Raw genomic sequence first — 21,643 nt, forward strand, 5'->3', positions numbered from 1 at the left:
AGCTGACCTGAAGGACACTACACTCCGCCCATCCTGCGATCCACATTTCATGTGACTTCAGGTGCGCAAAGCCAACATGCTGATCAGGCAGCCAGAAAGAGCAGTGAATAGCTTCTGCAGGACCTGTGAGGTGAGTCCTTCCATGGTGTGGTCAAAGCAGCAGCAGAACTTGTTTGAACTTGTGGCTACAAACATGCAAGGGAGAAGGGAGGACTGGGACCCCCCTTAGGCAGCACGAGCCACTGCATCAAGCTTTGCTGTAGCACCTAAGTGCGCCCAGAAGGGCTTGCAGAAAATGTAAACTGGTGGCCAACCAGATAACAAACAAACACTGTAGCAAGAAACGGCAGATTCGCTCCTTAGTGCAAAACGACTAACTGACAGGGACTGTGGCAACAAGATGCATCATCTACAAATTATGCCTGCTGTTATGGCAGCAGAAATCTACAATTAACGGGGGGTGATTTGTAGACCCAGTCCTGATATTACAGAGAAATCTTGGGACCCAGAGAAGCTGCCTATCAAACATGGGCAAAATTAGGCTGAACTGTAGAATCAAGCAAAAAAACCCAGGGTGCTATGCCTTGCAAAATGAACCAGAAAAGCCATCAGATTCCCTGAAAACACAGGCAGCCCCTCTGTGCAGTCTCCACTTAGTTTTGCAAGCAGCACAGATTATGAAACAGAGCTGGGTTAGTTATGGTTGGAACTGGTTGGAGGGAATGAGGCAAGCAGGGGAAGCAGAAGCCTGAAAGGTGTCTGGTAGGAAGTCAAGAGCCAGACAAACATGGGTATAAGTCACAGGCAGAACCACAATCTTGGACAAGCACAGCAATGTCTCAGATGGGCCTGCTGGTACCCAGAAGCTTCCCTTAGACTGGTTTTGTCAGCTGCAAACTGGCCAACATCAAAGTTGTATAGCAAATTCTTTACTGCTTTCAATATTAATGGTCCACTGCAGAGGTTGTGGCCCTTTCTCCAGGCTGTGGGTGATGTAGCTTGTTTATTTATTAAAGAAGCTGTAAAAACTGTTTGGAGATGTACACAAGGTAAAGCAGGCTCCCTGTCCAGTTTGTCACTAGCATGCTTTCCTCTCCTCTGCGCTGGCATTTATTGTAGCAACATTGTTCAGCTCACTACCAGATTTTGTGACTTAATGCTGAGATAGCCGAAAAGGTCAATTAGAAGAACATATCCTAATATCAAATCCCATTCCATAAAATCACTCATTCATAAAACAGTATGAAAGAGGATGATCACTATTATAATCATGCATTCAGCTAATTCTAAATTCCCAGTTGTCAGCTTTGCCAAAAGATTTGTGTAGGAAGAGCTGTACAGGTGCCAGAGGCAATGTACTGCTTGGAGCACAAATTCCTTCTCGCCCTTCCTGTTTGGGGAACAAGTCCTTGTTTGCCATGGCATACAGCTCAAAAAACCCTGTTAGAGGAAATCTCTTCTCTGCTGCAGCACATGGTCCTCTATCGCCCACCGCTAACTGGTGAGACTATCCGGATCAGTTGAGTCATTGTGCTATCAATTTGAGGACATCTGATTCTCTAGCAGTTTTGAGACAGGATGTTCTTTCAAGCAGCGTAGCCACCTACTTGTAGCTCCCATTTTAGACATATCCTTTTTAAAGCACTTATTAAAGCCCAGCATCCTAAACTCTTCAAAAGACTTGTGGATGGAAGCTAAAATCAAAACTGGCAATCCTTCAGACTTTTGTACCTGTTACTGCCTGATAACTAGCCTGAGTTCTATTGTATTTGTATTCAGAAAATAACACCAACATGAGAAGGCTAGAGCGTAACACAATTCAAAAAGGCCTGGAGGTAGAAGAAAAGTGAGTGATCAGAAAGAACTGGGAATTTCAGAGAAATGTGAGAGACTGCCCAAGTCAACTGTGAGGGTCGCTACAAGGTGTACAAGTCAGACTCCTCCACTCCAGAAAACAGCTCTTGTTAACTCAGAGCTTCAACAAGCACAGACAATTTTTTTTTTGCTTTCTAGATTGATACTTAACTTCTGTACCCAAAGAGAACAAATACATAGCACAGATGCACACTTTAAAAGCAGCCCAAGCCATGCCACTGTTGTCACTGTAAGAAGGGTGAGGGATCAGGCCTCAAGGGGAGCCTTGTCACGTGAAGTGGCCTTAGTGGTAGTAGGTCTGAGCTCTGGTAGATCCAGGGGGAAACAGACTCATTAGACAGAAGTTAGAATAGATTCTCTACATAAAAAATGGTCTCAAAGTTACACTGGCATTCATTTAATTGTGGTTTGGGTATTTTAGTGTTTTTTTTTTAAATAAAATCGATGGATTGTCTTTCTCCCCAAGATAAATTGTTTGGGATATGAATTTCATTGATTAAATTAATTAAAAGTTCATATAAACAGAGTATAAGGTAATTGTGGGTGCATTTGCACTTTATAAATAGTTGGTAATTTGTTAAATCATGAAAATTGTTTAAAATGCTTTCTTACATTTCCTCACCTTTTTATTCTCCAAGAAACTAGTTACATATTGAAATTAGAAAAAGAATGGCACAGTTAAAATAAGATTTATTATGCTGCCCTATGAAATATGTCCAAGAAGTTTACAAACGTCCCTCACCCATACAGAACCCAATCCCGCACACATCTGCACACGCGCTTCCATCTGAAGCGTGTAACAGGTGCAATCCATGTCAACAGATGAGCTTCCGTTAGAGAGAAACATGAGGGCAAGTACTTGTAGAAATGGAGCAGAAGTTTCCCAGGCAAAAAAACCCTTTAAGCTACAGATGGAATGTATACAATTTATCCTTACTTCCAGGGCAAACTAAAGTATGGGCTTGTTGTCACTGTCCTGAACTTCAGCTGAAGAACAGACAGCAACCCCTGCTTATGTGCTTATTTCTATTGCTTATTGCCTGCAGACCCTTCTCCATGTTCCTGCAGACCAGACAGATATTTCTTTTTCAATCCAAGAATTGCAGACTACGGGCCTCCTCTGCCCACACCTAGTCTAGGGATGAGAGGACAATGAGGTAGGTGTGATAATCACGCATCAGGTTGTGTATGCCTGTCCCGCAGTTTTATTTTCACCAATGACATTGCGCGCTCTGAGCTGGGTTAAGTCCTGCCTTTGTCCCAGCAATGGAGAGGGGTTTTCTTCTCCCTCTCTGTGCCTGCTCTATCTCTTTAGCAGGAGGCTGAAGAAGAACTGTGACAGTCAGCCTTTGCTGTTAGGGCCACCCATAGCTTCTTGTATGGCCCAGACCCTGAAGGATATAGCACAAAGTTTTAACAGCCGCACGTGGCATAGTGGTAAATATTTTCTCCCTTTTACCTGGCCAAGTGCTGAAACAAAGGTGGTCAGAAAAATCGTTTTGTCCAGAAAAATCTCAGAAAGATTGGAAGTCTGTTTTCATCCCATGTTTTCTGTGGAATCCTTATAAATGTTAAAGCTTAAAAATCTCAGACAACTTTTTATCAGCCTTTTCCCAAAGTCTAAAGGATTTTTGTAGTTTGAAAGACTTAGGGTGTATTTGACAGCTGTCCAACTTAGTAACAGAGATTATTAGACTGTGCAAAAAAACCCCATAAATACAGCTAAATTTTTTTTTGCACAGCCAGAGTTTATCGTGATTTTGAGTCATCATTTATAGAGTTTGGGGCAAAATAAAGGATGATGTTCATTTGGGCAGTTTCAACAGATAACCTGACACTAAAGTTGCTGAACGTACTAATAGGAACTGACTCAGAGTCAGCAGGAACAATTTTTCTTCCCCAAAGACTTCCCCACAGTGCAACTTGGATAGCCATATACAATTATTCGGGTGTGAATTTTATACTTTCAGACTATTAACTTGCCTTCCTCCATACAGACACATGCCAAGGAGCAGAAAAGAAAGAAATATTGCTGCAGCAAACTTTAGGGGAAAAGAAAAAATGACACCTTTAAAGGGCACATGGATGAAAGAATGCATGCGTATACACAACAAGGGGAAGGGAAAGAAGTCTAATGAGTAAGTGTTAAGCTCATCACTGCAAAGCTACAGGAAGTTTTTTTGTGTGTTTTGTTACAGAAGGATTACTTAGTAAAGAGTATATGCCTAGGACTATTCAAGTACACCACTACTTCCCTGGGAGGCTCCTGTTTACTTAGAACAATCTTTACCTTTGCACAACACTTGCAGTAGTAAACTTTTTCCACCTTATTGCTATAGGGCTCCAGTTTCAGAACTACTGGACGTATCTGTCTCTCTCTCTCTTTCTCTCTCCAGATAATGGTATTTTTTACAGATCAGCTCACAAAACAGCTGCACAGCTCTCAAGAAGCAAAACATTTCATAGATAGGGCTTGATCTTCAGCATTGAGGAAATAAAACATGATATCAAACAGACTAATATATTGACACAGTATAGAAACACAACATTGCCCTTTATGGCCCACATCAATACAGGTGCAAACTAGAAGAGTTCTCTTGCAGCTCCAGCAAGAGACCCCAGGTGTAAGGCTGGATGATGTCTAACTCTTGCTCTCTTTCATTTACAACTACCTGTTTGCAGCTCACTTGCTTGATCCTCACAGATCAGACAAAACCCCACATCTGTTTGTACAAGTACAGACGAGCTTTTCTGAGCATACATTTTCTGCATGCAGATAGCTCTTGGCATGCTCACATTTTGCATGCATAATTTGAATCTTCTTTCTTAGTGTTTCACACACTTAAAAGTTAGAACATAGAGCAAGGAAAGAACGTGAGCTTAGCACTGATTGCCACAGGGCACAGGGAACAATTAGTTGTCCCACTGGTCTGGGTCAGGTTTTGCCCCTAACAAGCCTTGGGCTTTTAAGACATCACTCTCTTCCCTACTACTGTTTCCCCATCACAGAGGCCAGTTCCAAGTCCTCCCTCACCTACCTCTTCACAGGCTCCCACACACTTCAAACCAAAACTGCCTACCAAAGTCAGAGCGGGAATCCCTTTTCTTTAAGAGTTCCTCTATATTAAACAAGCTCAGCTCTTCTTTCTCCTTACTTGAGTATGGATTTTCACAGCCATGCTTCATGAGACAGCCAGACTTTTCAGGAGTTTGGCTGCCAGATTAATTGTGTACCTGACAGCTCTTTCCTATGAGATAACGAGGGGAGGTCCGACCCTCAGCAGAGCCCTTAAAGCAAGCTTTCATTATGAAGAAAGACTGTAAGAGAGCAGACATGGCTTATACTTACTGCTGCTAACTTCCCAGGCCAAGTGTGGACAGAGGCATTACAGCTTCATCACCAGAACGGAAAAGATCTTTGCTGCAGCTGAGCAGAGACGGGGTTTCCTTGTACGTAGCAAAATCATCATGGATAAAGAGGTGAAGATTAAAACAAGCATTCACTGCAGCCCGACAGTTTTTAGGGAGTTTGACTGGAATAAGTTACTCACAGGAGGCAATTTCCAACGTGTTTATACATGTTTAAATAAAAATGAATAGAAATAAAATAAATAAAAAGCAGAGTGCATCAGAATTTCCAGTTGACTGAAGTTTATCTTTGACTAAGTGCTTGCTCCCCAACTTCCTAGAGTAGAAAAACTCCTTCAACAACAGAGTTTTTTCCCCTGTTTCTCTTAACCGCTGTCCTTAAATATCTATTGCTCTAGAAATTCTCCATCTCTTCAGAGGATATATCAGTTCAGCTTCCACGCTTTTTCCTCTCTGTTTATGTGTCAGAATGTTAAAGCCATTCATGAGCTTCCAATAGGAAGTCAACGCACACCAGGAGACAAGAGAAAATGCAGTTGAAAGGGCATCATATCCTGCCTCTCGTGCCCCAACATTTCAGCCACCTTACTCCATCCCTAAACAATGCGCCTTTCCTAAGTAATATCTGATGATTTTGAGTCCACGTTATATATCACTGCTTAAACATACTTTCCATTAAAAACTGCTTTTTCTTGCAATTTCTTTAACTTCTTTCTACATCCAGTGAACACTGAAAACAACCTTATTCGTGTTTCTGTTAGGTTTCCCTTTAGGCTTTAAATAAGCCAAGCTTATGTATTCTTTCCTCATAGATCAAATTACTCTTATTCACGAATCCAATTAACACTCTACCAAGTACCTTTAAAACAAGCGACACATCGGTAGTTCAGAACAGCAAAATGTTTGAGAGTTCAGATAATTGCATTTACTTCCAAAACAGAAGGGTAATAAGACAGCACAAAGTGCAATATATACATTGAGCACGTATTAGAGGACACTGGGACATCCAGACTGCAAGCTAGTGAGTAAGAAAACTTCCCTGTGCCGTCCTTCCCTGCGTTTCTGGAATTAAAGTGTTTATATTTCCATACCGGATCTCTGTTGCTCCAGGATTCAGGCCTGCCCACGTCATTCCAGTCTACAGAAAACTCAGCCTGAGACTATTTAGTGCTCTGCTTCTGGTATTGAAGTAGAAGCCCTGCAGATCAGTTTACTTTTCTATTCCCAGTAAATCATAACCTGGAAATTACTACCCGTTTCTTCTGAGCGCCAAGAAAAGAGCTTCAGCAGAAAAATTGCTCAATTTAGTCTGTCAAACTGAATTTGAAAGCACGCTGCCCTGCTGGTGTCTCTTCAGTTTCTGGGAGGCTACATTATCTGCACATTTTAGTTTTTGTGGCACTTGGTCTTCCTTGCCTTTTCCTATTTCTCCTCCTTCTGAGCCCACCCCGAGAAAATCCATTGAGACACGCTGACAGAATGGACCCCTTTATATAGCCACTGCTTTAATGCCAACAGAGCATCTCATGACAAACGTGAACGTTCAGTTAACCCTCCACTTCAATTTTCAGAAAAGCCATGAATCTACCCATACATCTGTACGTGTACAGGACTTGACCCTTTATAAAACCTTGCTCCAGAATGTGCTGAAAATTGGTTCCCTGGATGAATAGGATGTGGCTGCCAGAAAATCTTTTATTTAATAAATCAGATGGCTAACAGCAGGAAATTCATTCAATTAAAAAAATTCTTCTCTGGTCAGAGCAACACAAATCTAATAAGAAGTCTACAGTTACACCAACTTACCTACAATAAAAAAATTACTGTTGTCATACAACAGTATGACAACAAAAGAAAATGTAACTATTTTCTTTTCTATAGTGATGACTGAAGTTAATGTTTGCACTTTGACTCCCAGCTCAACTTCTTTCATATCAAATGGGCAAACTCTTTGAGAGCTTCCCTTCCCCCACTATATGAAGCTAGAAACAAACAGTAGGGTGAGCTGACTGCGTGACTCTTTGCAACACTAACACCATAGAGTGAAAAGCAGACATCTCCTTTCAAAGCAGGAGGCAAAGATTGCCAGACGGAAACTAAATAGTTGGCATCAAAATCAATGGTATTTCTGCTGGTTTTAGAGTGCTTTTTTCCGAACCTAGTGAGAACAGTTCTTGCCTCAAGCAAGCAGTCACACCTCTAGTTTCACTATAACTGCTTATAATAACAGTAGTTCTGCTGCAGTCATTCAAGGGGAGAACACGGCAATTATTATAGACAGCATTAGTACTGGACCTCTGAAATGACTGATTCTTAAATAGAGTTCAGAGAACTACCAGCAACTACAGTGGTGGCCATCAACATCTCCAAAGGGAAGGGTACTTGCAGGCAAAGGTGGTGTGGTAAAAGGAAAGGTCCAGAGAAAGAACAATCTAAGGCTACATGGTGTGAACGGAACTGTCAGAGCTGTCATACTGCATGATTCATTCAAGACTAAATTCTAACTAAAGACTGGACAAAATAGACAGAATTATTGAAACCTTCTGGAAAAACACGTCCATAACATTTTCAGACACCTATTTTGGCTACTGAAGACCTGAAAGAGAGAGGACTGCACAGCACTTACAGCATTAATACGTGACATGAACAACGTAACAACTGTCAAACATACATCAGAGATTTATAGAAACGGAATATTTAAGACAAAACACTTGGCTGAAAAAATGCAAGCCTGTTTGGAACAGAGGAGTATCTTATTAAAATAGATCGAATTAGCTATTTCAGATAACATACAAACAACATTAGTATCCATCAAGGACTCTCAGTGAATCCAGTGGATGTTGGGCAAGTTTTGCATTTCAGAAAGGTCACTCTGACATCTAAGGCTACACATACAGGGTAGTCGGGGAAATTCAGTTTCAAATTCAAGAAAGAATCCAAGATCTAGAAGAATTGAGTGTACGGCTCCTGAAGCCTCCAGAGTAGGGAACTGCATAGTTCACGTAGAAAATAAACCTCCTGCAGCAGTAGTTTAAACAAGAAAAGAAAGATTAAGAAGAAAAATCTCACCTCACAATACTGGCATCCACCCCCTCATTTTGAAATCTCCGAGACAGCCAGTACTAAGTTTTCCTCAGTTTTGTTTTAATTTAATTTAATACCTCATTTAAAGTAAAGTGCATACATTCAGGCTAGCTTCTTTATAAAATGACAGTGTACCTTTGGCACAATCTTGGGGGAAGACAGACCCAAGTCTGTTTTCAAAGATCCCACTCCAAGCCATGAACGTATCAGGCTTATATTCAGATATGAGAAATCACAGTGGCTATGGCAAGCAGCCATGAAAAAACAGATCCTCAAGGTGGTCTAAAGACATTGGAGACACAGAACAAATCTGTTATTAGGACAGCACAAAAATGGTTTCATATCATCCTATTTTTCTCATTGCTGTTGGTTGAAACATCCACATGTGTCTTTTAGAAGCGCCCTACATAATCTCACCCATAATTCTCAAGACAATTTATTACCAGAGTCCCGAGGATATAGCCTGACGGGTTAGTACAAAAGAAACTGTACTGAATCCTCCCCACATTGGCTATCTTAGTCATCATTGTAAGCAGAGTGAAACTTGAAATCCATTTGCTTTTCTAGATGGAAAAAGTACCAGCTTATTCCAACATTGCTTTTAATGCTGAAAACAGTCATCTGCTCTAGTTGATGAAAGCAGAGGAATCGGCAGTTTTAGGGCCTTGGCAGAAATAGTCTGACAAGTGTTTCTGTCAAAACTCAAGTTAGTGATAGCATATAATCCATATGAATGGCCTTTGTGGCAAAGATGAGTTGGTGTGGTTTCTTTGGAAAGACAGCACTGTGCAAAGTGTATTCAAAATATTCCCTGATGGATTTAAACATAGGTGCCTAGTAATCCAAAGCAGCAAGGCAAACCACATAAGAGAGAGGGGAAGCCCAGAAAACTCGTTTTTGGAAAAATAAAGCAGGGCACTGAAAGAAAAAGGATTGCAACGCACAAAGTCACACCTCTGCTACAGCCGTTTCCCTGGGACCAAACACTCTTGGATATGCTTCACCCTACTATCAAATTCATTCCTCAGCTGGGAAGTGTGCTGGCCAAATCCCACATACTGACAGTTAACAGATCTCTTCTTTGAGCAGAGGGAATAACTCTAAGCCTCAAAGGGTTAGGTTCATCCATAAGCCGCCTTTAAAATTTCTGTTGTTCGCACAAAGGTATTTTTATTCCCCTTGGACACTTGTCACCACAGTCACAGAATACCACTTCTGTCTTAAGTCACCCTCTGCACAGGGCACCAGACGAGGACAGAGCCAGAGCTCTGCGCCCAGCTCTGCAAGTACTGCTAAAACATCTTAAGCAAGTTGCTGGAGTGCCAGATTCGTGTCTCTGTACAATGATGGGATATTAATCTTCTTGGTTAAGTGTTTTAAGAGCTGATGAAAAGTGATGTGTGAGAGCTCGGTATCTCCAACATTTGTGCACAATTAAGAACTAAAACTGGCGAAGAGCAGAACTGCACAGCACTCTCCCCATCAAGAGGCTCTCCAGCTACGCTCTTCACAATACAAAAAAAGAAAAAAGAAAAAAATTAACCAACTAAAAGCACCTCCCATGAGCATCATTGCAGAGGTAACCACTGACATTACAGATGAGATCCCAAAATAACACAAACCCAAGTCAGTAAATTGTAAAGCTACATACAATATCGAAACAGATTTTCCTTTCTGGTGTGCAGTTAATTAGTGCTGTAATCCTTCTGAGGAACATGACTGATTCTTGGAAGTATACCTAATACCATCTTCTTTAAGATGTTATGGGAGGTATAGTTACTGAGCGGGATTGGGGCTGCCTTAGGATCAATTCGTGAAAGCACACTTATTATTATAACAGCCTCTCAATGCCTGGCTACTAACAGGCTGGATGTTCTCAGAGGAAAGCACGTTGATTAATTATCTTAGAAAAGGCAATGCAATGGAAATTTGATTCTGCTTTCCCCCACCCTCAGACTGCAACAGGGAATAATAATTTTCTAAAATGGTCCCGCAGCGTGCCATTCTTGAATCTCCAGCCATACTTTAGATTATATTTTTTTCTTGTTTAAGATGGCTGAAAAAACTGATGTTAAGACAATATGACAGATAGTGAAACTGTCTCCACTGCAAACAGTAGTACAACACTTTCCCATTATTTCAATTTGTAGCTTTTTAGATTGTTACTGTCTTTAGGGATATATTCCAATATAATGTTCTTCATCTCTCAAACCTGGTTAATTCTCCTTGTGAAGAAGGGAACTCTTACAGTCTGCTACCCTGAGCAAATGAGGAAAAAAAGGGGTGATGGTAGGGAACAATTTGGCTCTATTCTTTGGCATAATTTTCTCTCCTGAAGTACATAAGAAAATCAGCCCAGCTGTCTAAATACTTTGAAATACATACATATATATTTAGATGTATAGCAAAAATACTGCAGAAGGTGTCCAGACGCCAAGCCTTCCAACAAAAGCGTGGTCACATAGGTACAGATGAAGGAGGATTACACGGGAGTGTATTTTGCATGATCTTGTATGGGTTCAAACACATGGAGATACTTTGATGGGTGGGGTGCTGCCATATTGGCTGGGTCTGAAAAAACATCTGATACCTATTGCCTAGATGGTGGCTTGGCACTTTCTCAGTCCTCTACTCTGGCAGACTTATGTTGCACAGAACATCATGAAAGGTATTAGAGATGTCATGAAATCTCCCCATTTTCTGTTCAACCTCTCCCTGAATCTCCCAGCAAACTGCTTAATTACTTTTACCAGGCACAAAAATAGGAGTTTAATTTAAAGCTTCTTCTCGCCTGCAAAGGGCTATGTTCTGTCAGATGGAGACTGCACACAAATAGAGTTGATGGGGTTTAGTAGATGAATCCGTAGCCACAGGAGAATGATATATAGAACAATTTCATAAAAATTTTAACAAATAAATACAACAGTCAACATATGGTAGGAGGATCAGCAAAGAGCAAAAACCTGGAGAAGCTATGCCTGGCCTGGTATGTTAACATTGTCACTCCAAGCGACCAACTTGGAGCTACTGCCTTCTGACAGCACTGCTACAGCAAGTGGCAGAGAAGGTGTAACAAACGAGAAAAACCATCTTCTTGTACCATCTCTCCATCCACTGAGCGGAAGAAAAAGTAAACTGAGTCAATTGCAGGGGTTAAAGAGATGATTAGAGGAATTCCACCTCCAGGAAACAAAAAGGAAAAAACCAACCCACTGTCTAACTTCATCAACAGTTCTCCACTCAGTAATCCCCCTGGGGTAGTAGCTCAGCAGCTTTTATTGGAAATAAGTTTCTTGATCTCACAGAATATCCTGGTTTAACTCTTGTTTTCACAAGGATCAGCTGCAATATTCAAAGTGTTGTGAGTGACGCACGTTGTGCCAAAGATAAAAGTTGTGATGCATTACAATTACAAAGGTCATGCTCAGTGTGAAGTACTGATCAGTTGGGATCTACTGGCAATCTATTAGTACAGTGTGTTTTCTGTCCTGCCAGAAAATTGTAAGAGTTTCTCATGAAAGGATTCAGACTGCCACTCTCGTGACTGGTAGCTGGCATGAGCAAAGAACTTGTTCTCCCATAGAACAGGGAAGGAACAGAAAGATTCTTTTCCTCCTCTTCTACTGGAAAGGGCCCCCTACCTGCTGAAAAGAATGCTGTTTCCAGTAGCAATTCATTACTGGAAAACATGACAATTATGCACTGTGTTGGCACAAGTTCATTCACACATGCTGAACTGGTGTGGCACGCTGTGTGGTAGCACCAGGGCTTTATATCATCGTATCACATCACTGATGAGTTTCATAGAGAATGGAAGGGACCTCACAGCTGAGATTCTTCCCCCAAGGTTAAAAAAAAAAAGGAAAAAAAAAAAGTTATGGACCAAGTCTCCAAGCCTCTGGTTTTACTAAGAAATGTCTAAATGAGCAGGAAAGTATATTCTGACATCACCTCCCTCCTAGATACCTCCATGTGAAAATATTAAATACTGTAGTGCCGCTTAAAACCCTGGAAAACAAAAAAACCCCTTAGTTCTTTTTTGAGAGAGACTTGGCTTTTTTCTCGTGCTAAGAATAAAGGATGTCCTTATTTGTTCTGTAGGCATCAGCCCACAAGGGTATCAAGATCGCCCCAAGAGTATCAAGATTTTATAGAATAAATAATGTCCGCATCAAACAGAAAACAGTCTCTGAAATTTACAACAAATTGTTCCCAAATGTAACAGAACTCAGGTGTGTCATGCTTCTCCCAATTAAACCTTACTGAAATCTATGCATAGTTAAAAATTAAGACAGTGTAGAATTACTGCTATTTTTGTCACAATTATTTAGAAGTGGACGTTACTTCATCGCAGGAACTGATAAAAAGTGTTTTACTGTACAGTATTTCATGTTGAATTGCTTGCTTTTATAATGCAACTTTTTACGGTTTTTAATGGTAATGTGGTCACAGCCCTCCGCTGCACTGACAGAAGGAGAGACAGAGGAAAGGAGGAAGGAAGAAGGGAACAAAAAGTATTTTATAACAGTTTGATAGAAGATCACAAGCACTAAGTAACTGGCATTCAGACTTCAGTAGCTGGGGAGTACTGAAATGACAGAGTTTGGGAAATCTGAGTACTCCAACTCTGCATTTAAAAAAAATAGTATGGGTAGATCTTTTGCATTTTGTATTTAAAAGTCGTGCACATGAATGAGAACTTGGAGGAAAACTGCATCATATTTCCATAAAAGGAACTTAAATGTCACAGCTGTCCTAAGAAGCTGATAAAATCTTTCATATCTTTCAGACAATGCAGAAAGTCCCTACAATTAGTATGAGGGACTGATGATGCCCTTATACCATGCTGTACTCTGAATTTTTTTGGAGAAAAGTTTAGGGACTTTGAGGCTGCATTGGTAGAACATGTATCTAAGTTTCTAAAAATCTCCCCTTGCACTTGGTACTGTAGAATTATTTGAAAACAACTGGTGTTTCCTGGTAACTTGTCCACTCCAGTATGCCTTACACTGAGGTAAATGGCAGAGGCATTGCTAGTACAACTGGACTGAGTGCATATTGGTGAAAAATTAACAGTGCTGCAAGATCCACTCCTGCTCTGAAACAATCCTACTCCTCCAGCACAGTATTGTCCATACTCACAATAGGTTACGTTGAACCAGTGTCAGGTGAAATCCCACGACTCTTTTGTGAAATGTACATACAAATTACTGCTTGTCTGAGCACTATTCACGCTGTTTCATACTTGGATCCCTAAACAGAGGCCTGGCTACAGAACAATACAGCAATGTAGATGCTAAATAGCTGCCAAAGATGGGAAGAAAAAAAAAAAAAAAAAAGAAGAGAGTAAACCAGAACACTGTTGCACTTTATCTCTTTTTCCTGTGGATTCCCAAGAGGTAGTTACATACAATACTTTCAAAAGCAATTGATGCAGCTTTAAGTTTTCTGCTCCCACCAGTCCTTTCCAACAGAGAACTGCAGGAGGGTAGGATACAGATGTACACTGAGACAGAAATCAGTGCATCCAAATTATGGCAGTCCTATCCTGACCGACACAAGAATGTAAATCCGGATCCCATGAATGACTGAAATGGACTCATTCCAGGGCACAGCTCCTCATCATTTCTAAATCCTAACTAATGAATAACTAATACAATATGAATCCCGCTGTGGTATCTTGCAATGTATTGTTTGTGTTGTCTGAAATAGGGTGACTAGGATTATCTAACTGTTGCCTTCCTAGGTCTCTTACAAAAGTGATGTTTCTCAAGAGGCTCTTTCAAATAGTCACATTTCCAGTAATGCACAAAAGAAGATGAAGCTACCACATTTTTCCCTCAAATGGCTATCAGCATGTCTGTGTTATTCCATCAGACATCAATGCAAAGGATGTATGAACAAATTGTTTGAACTGATCCCCCTCCTTAGCTCACTTCAATCAGGAGAAAGCAGAGAAGGAGAGAAACAGTTAAATTTGCACTCTGTTGCAAAGTCTTATATCTCTGTCCTTCACAGTGGCACTCTTGCTTCCACAGCATCAACCTCTTTCTTCCACCTATCCTGCCAGAAAGTTCCAGAAGATGTCCCTAGTTAAAGGGAGCAAAGCAGGAACCAGAAGCTTTGCAGGAAATCGCTGGAACATTTGGCATTGTCCTGAGTCAGAAGGTGGGAAAAGCAAATTTACAATGGGATGGCAGCCAAACAACAAGAAACTACAAATGAAAACTGAGGAAAAAGATATTTCAAATGAAATGTCACCTGTTGTAAATATGCCCCCCTGCCACAAATTCCTCCTCTTAGTACCATAGCTCAACCAGCACAACCAGGAAAGATGCAGATTGCAGCCCAGGGCCCAAAAGCTTTTGTCCATCTGACAAAGGCAATCCCTGCTTTCCAGCTACTGCTAAGCACTAGAAGTAATAACTACACCACACACTTTTCTGAAAGTAACTCTGCCAATTACTGTACCTTTCACAGGAAGATGAGAGAAATGTGAGGCAGGCTACCTGGTCACATTTAAAGAGTGCCTACAACAGAGAACCACCCTATTAAAATACACACTGAAAATGACTCTTTTCCCTACCAGAAACTTGTATCCCTCATTCACTTTCATATTTTTTTTTAACTTAAAAAACTGAGTATTTCCCTGTAAGGAGAAACTAGAAAATTAATGAACAGAGCATGATCAACTTGTGATCTCTCTAGCTTAACAACAAAGTTACTTTGCTGGACACTAATTGTCTGTCATTCCTTCAAGCAATCATATTCACGTTTGCAAGCATCTTCAGCAGCTGGGCATATGTTTGATTTCTCATTCTGCTACACAGCTGATCTTTCTTCTGCTAATTTAAATCCGTACTGGAAAAGAACTTTAGGTCACAGTATAAACACCCTGTGATTATCATGGAAACTCAAATAACAATCTCTGAACTATATTTCAATGCCTTGAAAAATCCTTACTTATGAGTAACTTCACTATTTTCTCCAGTCCAGAAGTGCAAGAACCTGATGCAATAAGACACAAAGTCACAGGCAGGTTTCAGTGGCAATTGGCACAAACCAAATCATCCCATCAGCTACAACCTCTGACTGCAGCTGCAGAGTAAAAAGAATGACTAGCATTGCTAAAAGGCTTTAATCTGTGACACAGATGATTAACATTCATTATTATGTATGCATAATTATAATATAAATGTTCAAATAGCTGCAACACAAGCAGATACATACAAATGTGACTATAACACAGGCAAAAGGTATATTCCTGTTTATTTGGATTTGGCAAATTTACGTAAGTCACACTGATTTTGCAGGATGTTTGCACAATAGTCCCCTGCAGATTCTACTGCTGATCTCTGAAATTAGTAACAAGCCACTATGGCTAAATTTAGGAGCGGGGACTCATATTTCTGTGACATATTTTGTCAATAATCCAGAGAAGATAAGTATTTATAGCTGTGTATTTCGGGCAAGTTCATAATTTAAAACAAAATTAGAAAAAAATGCATACTAACGCTTTATCAATAAGAACACTGTGATTTTTGAGCAAGGAAGACGGCGACAGGTACAAAGACAGCCATCTATCTTTAGGTATCTGTAGGCACACTGTGTTTCAACCACAAAAAAAACCAACCCAGAATCTAAGTATTTGTCCTCAGAAAAAATGTTGATGTTGTATTCAGGTTGTATTCCACAAGTTATCCAACCTGATGTGGTTCAGAGACCTCACAGAAGACAATGACATACTGTAAGCGGAAGATTGACAGCACCGGGCACATGCATTGTTTAGCTATTCCCCTGCAGAAGCTCCCCTGGAAAAGGACGTGACTTTCTCCCACTCTGACCAGAAAGCAAAACTTGTTATACAATAATGTCCTGCATTTGAAGGTTAGAGGAGAATACGTTTTGACTTATTCAATCAAACTGTGTGAAAGGGAATTTAGGGAAAAGAGCTGCTGTGTATGAACATCTATCTTCCGTCACTAGCATTTAAAGATGAAGATTTCAGTAAATACACAAACCATAAATTGCCCAAGGTCCAAATAATCTGCTTCTAAAGTCTAGTTGTGCATGGCAACAGTTGGTCCATAAGCAACATTTGTATTCAAGACTTTTTTTGTTATTCACAAAATGACATATTGACACAGGCTGCATTCCGGTTCTGATTGTATCTAATCTGGAAGTATATTAGAAACAATTTTGGGTTGTGCTTCTGAAGTTTCTATTACTTCTTGTAATAAATCTCATTGTCCTTGTCTTTACTATAACGTCCACGCATGACAAATGAACACAGATGGTTCAGAGAGATTCGCCAGCCCTGAGCTTTCACACCTGCTCACCTCTCAGTTCCCTAATTTGCTGCACACATTGTAAAGAGCTGTTCTGGATGGCGAGGGATACAGGGGAGAAAGTTGTCAAGCAGCAGCTCTGTACGAGGGAGAAACGATACAGCTAACTCAGATGATGCCCACCTCTACCACCAGCACAGGCAGCTCCCTTCTGCTGGGATAAGAGAGGAGAGGTACTGCCCCAACATACCTGTCACCTACCTAGGAGTAATGGCAATGCTCCAAGAAAAGAAAAGCTACAATTCCTACCTTGAAAGCAGACAAGAAGCAAAAAAGGGTCTTTCAACGTCATCACCAACACCTCAAAACATCCACGACCTCATTACGGTTGCAGCCTCTAGTTTGGAAACTGTTGTCTTAAGGTACTTGAGAGAAGGGATGTGCTTGGCATTTGCTGCTGGTTTGGAAGAGAGGTGCAAGGCCTTGAGGTCACTCTGTTGAGGGACCATGGCCATCTCCATCCAACCATTAGAGCTATTGGCACCTACAAGGTCCCGTGTCACAGGTACCCAGACTCTACATTGCTTTACTATTCTGCTTTGCACCCACCAAGTCCTCCTTGATTGCAATGGCAATTTGGTGTCCATTTCTTGCCACTCCCTGCTTCTCTTCTGATACAGTGTTCTGTCAGCCTTGGGTGCACGCTGTTCAGCATATTCATAAGTGATTTGGAAATGAAGTGAATAATGGTGAAATCTGATGATGATACAAAACTACCTGGGATATTAAAGATAAAGACCAAATGTTCCAAAAGGACCTTCCAAGACAGAACAAGTATGAGAAAAATTAGGAAATTAAATTATGTGTGATGAAATGTGAACTCATACACATGGCAGAAAACAATCCTAACTTTACATACATGATTAAGGACTCTGAGTCACTACCACCTTTTGGTAGCTTTAAGTAATCAGATTAAATTAGCAAAAGGCAAACTCAGAACCAAACAAACCAAGCTTCCCTCCTTGAACACTCTCTAGTATGGAATTCCCTGCTACGGGACACTGCAAATGCCATAAAGCCAAAATAACTGAATATATCAACAGAAAAGCAATCCAATGTAGATTATAAAAACAAGAAATATCACCTCTGGTTCAGGAAGACCCTGAGCTTGAAACTGATGGAGGCTGGGAGACTACTCAATGAAAGTCTGAATAGCACATCATTGGCATGTTTTCACATTATCTTATAGATGTCAGCCACTGGCCAGAGCCAAAGTATTGAGTGAGACCGACTTTGGCCCAACCTCCTAAAGCCACTTATATCATTACCCTGAGTAGTTCTGCTGAACAAACCTAACGCGCTCTTCCTCACTCTTCCCTCCTGCATGTCTTCCCCTCTACCTTTCTGCAGTTAAAGCTGTACGAGGCCCATGTCCAACAGGTTCTGGCCCAGGAAGTTTCCAAATGATTCTCGTTGTTTCAGCTGGGATGAAGTTAACTTTTTTTCCTAGTAGCTGGTATAGTGCCATGTTTTGGATTTGGGATGGGAAAAGTGTGATAGCGCATGGGTGTTTTCAGTTGCTGCTGAGCAGTCAAGGCCTTTTGTGGTCCTCACACTGCCCTGCCGGTGAGCAGGCTGGGGGTGCACAAGTTGGGAAGAGACACAGCCGGGATAGCTGACCCCAACGGACCAGAGGGATATTCCATGCCATATGATGCTATGCTCAGTATATAAAGCTGGGGGAAGAAAGAGGAAGCGTGGGACGTTCAGAGTTATGGCATTTGTCTTCCCAAGTAACCGTTATGTGTGATGGAGCCCTGCTTTCCTGGGGATGGCTGAACACCTGCCTGCCCATGAGAAGCAGTGAATGAATTCCTTGTTTTGCTTTGCTTGGGTGTGTGGCTTTTGCTCTACCTATTAAACTGCCTTTATCTCAACCTGCGAGTTTTTCCTCACTTTTAATCTTCTGATTCTCTCCCCGATCCAAGCTGGGGGGAGTGAGTGACCGGCTGCGTGGTTCTAGCTGCCAGCTGGGGTTAAAAAATGACAATGATTTACAATTCCTAAGCAATAAAAGCCATTAACTGTATAAGGCTCTTTCACAGGCACTCCTCTCCTCTCTTTGCATGAGGTTTTGTAAACGTGTCTGTAGCGCCACGTATTTTGCTTACTCACACAAAGACGTAATCTTTCATTTTTGTTTCCCAATTATCTATTTTCTGCAGCCTGTTAGTAACTATAATAATACACATTCAGCCAAGAACATCTAGTTAATGCATGGATGCAAGTTTTAAAACTGGCATTGCTGTAAGTAGTATTTCACAGGCATTGCTCATCCAAGCCAAGGCATACAAAAAGAGCAGGCTTACCCTTTTCTTGACAAAGCAGCCTTAGTTTACAGATAGTAATTTGACCACTTAAAAGTAAGTGTTATTTTTCAAAAGATAACCCTGGGACAGTAAAAGCAAGTTCTTAAAGGTGTAGGTGGAGCTTCAGCTGTGCATTTCCTGCTGTTATTAGCGCAAGTCATGTGGTTGAATCCCTGCATAATGCTTTGAAAATACAGCTGTTAACATGTTTCTATAGAAAAGATGTCATGATGCAAGGGGATCTCATAGCCAGCTGTCATGTTTCTCAAAGACTGAAGGAATCAGTTAATGATCAAGCTCCAGCTTGAGCTGCAAAAAAGGCAGAAAATTCTGACTCAACACAGCAGGTCTAGACCAATTTTTGAGGCCGACCTTTTAGTTCTACTTTTAACAGCTAAATCAGAGTTACAGTTACTGAGAAGAGTTTGTCAGACTAATGAAACTGTGTTGATTAGGGCTAAATAATGTTTTTTATGTTCCGTTGCTTAGGAGGGGTCACTGCAGAGGCAATACATCTCTTAGAGGTACACATTCTCTAACTCCCTGTTCCACTCTGCACAAAGATCATCCCAGGGCCCCATGATTTCAATCAAGGAGTTACTCTGCTTCATGGCAGACCCCTTTAGCCAGGCCAGTGAGAAACAGCAGGATCACAATCACTTGTTGTTAGACCCGTCCTTTGTTCAGAAGTCTCATAGGAAATGGTGAAAAGAGCTTGTGTAAGCAATGAAAAGGTAGTATTTTTGCAAGCAACCTTTGAATTTCTCTTGCGTCTACTGCAGGAATAACCAGCCCTGTGACATGAATGGGACATGCCTACTATGCTTCAAGTCATTATTCTGGCATGGAAAGGCACAATAAACCCTTTGAAAGCAAAATAATGCAGAAGAAGAGTGCGGCAGCCACATTTGACAGAATACTGCTGCCCATTCTCCAACAGCCAGTCAGTTTTTAAGTGAAGAGGCAATATAAAGTAATAAACATCATGGAGTACCTTTGAAACCATTGTAACTGTGTTTAATACGATAACCTAAGTTGGTGTGCAGTCATCATCTTACCTAATGCTACCAGGAATTCAAAACAAATGGAAAGAAATGTAGCTAGCTAAGCTTTGTCCTGCTACAAGCCCACTGCACGAGCACAAAGGACGCAGCAAACACAAGAACAGATACTCAGGGTCTGATTATGGATTTATCTGACCTTGTAAACTTTACTCTTCAGTGGCTAATAGCAAATTTTTACTTACTTTTTCCTTAAGGAAAACTCCTTATAGGATGTTTATTTCCCTACACTTCAGGAATCAGCAGCTGAGGGATTTCTAGCAGCTGTATACGGACCTTCAGGCTTCTTGTCGCTGATGGAAACTGTCATCCCTGAACTTTTCAGTTATTTTTCTAAATCCATTTCCAGTCTCCTCTATAGCCTCTGGCAACATTCCACAACTATTGCTATACGATGTATGAAAAAATACCTCCTCTTGGTTTGTTTCAAACATGCTCATTTTATTGCATCAGAGGTGCTTTCTGATTTCTGTACTGTAAGAAACATAATATCCCCATTCACCTTCTCCACAGCACTTGTGACAACGGAGACCTCTGTCCTAACTTCATCCCCACACTTCTTCAGCTGTCTCTGTCTATATAGCCTCTCCTAAAACATACCATGCTCCATGTTTCTGATGAGGTCTTTGCACTTCTCTGAGCTCTGACTCTACTGTATACAACCCTCTAACACTCCCATTGTAGAAGGAACCAAGCATTGTAGTTCTTGCATTCAAACACCTCAACTTCTCTAATCTCCCAATATCAAACCACTCCTGACAGACAGCTAAGAGGAGATCTTACCCTCGGGCTGACCTGCAGAGCAGCACTGACACACATTTGGGGGCACAGTTCATTCCAGAACAGGGAGCAGGGGAAATCTGTTCCCTTCTTAGCTCCAAAGGAGAGAAAGGAAGCTCTTCTAGGAGGGTCACACCACCCTGCTACAGAATGGTGTCATTCTAGAGGAGGCGTGCTTCAATTGTGCAGGCTGTCATCAGCAATTGGAAGTCTATACACTTATAAAACACCCAAGGAAGGTAATATTTTTTTCCTCAGCAATTCTCAGAAGACTAATGTTTTACCTGTGATTAAGAGGCCAGTGACTCCAGGAGGCAACATTGCTCTCACACACATATTAGGCTGTATTTGTTTCCAAGACTAGACAGTGCTTATTAGACAAGATCGGATACCAAGATTAGACAAGTTTATTTCATCAAACGGGTGGACATTAACTCACCTGAAGGCACTACCCACCATTCAGATGCCAGACAGTGGGAACAGTTAAGCTGCCAACCTCCACTAAAATGAAGTAGGATTGCTTCCTTTTATTAGAATAACTGTGTCATTGGAAATCCTGGAACTGTGCAGCTCTGTCAAAGGGGAATTCACTGTAGGGCCAGGGCCAGGCTCTGATTATTACCTAGGAAAAGGAAGAAACATGGTATTTAGAAACAACTTTGCTTTTAAGTTTAGCATGAGTCAGTAGCAGCTCTTTCAAAATTAATGTGTAGTTTTCTTTAATAGACTGCTTGAAAGGGCTGTACAGTTTCCAGTAATGGAAGTTATTAAGAACAGTTTAGAAATCGAGCCCATGCATTCAAGAAAACACATCAGC

The 21,643-nt window shown here is 41.1% G+C and overlaps 1 long non-coding RNA gene across 1 annotated transcript in view; it reads right to left on the bottom strand.

Moving 5' to 3' along the window:
* Positions 1 to 21,399, bottom strand: part of LOC134516822 (uncharacterized) — a 102,344-nt gene extending 80,945 nt beyond the window's left edge. Inside the window, exon 1 of the long non-coding RNA XR_010071457.1 lies at positions 21,266 to 21,399. This is a non-coding gene — a long non-coding RNA (uncharacterized LOC134516822). The remainder of the gene's footprint in view (positions 1 to 21,265) is intronic.
* Positions 21,400 to 21,643: the final 244 nt, after the last annotated feature.

Source organism: Chroicocephalus ridibundus, chromosome 6 (genome assembly GCF_963924245.1).
Source record: "Chroicocephalus ridibundus chromosome 6, bChrRid1.1, whole genome shotgun sequence".
Classification (NCBI taxonomy): Eukaryota; Metazoa; Chordata; class Aves; order Charadriiformes; family Laridae; genus Chroicocephalus; species Chroicocephalus ridibundus.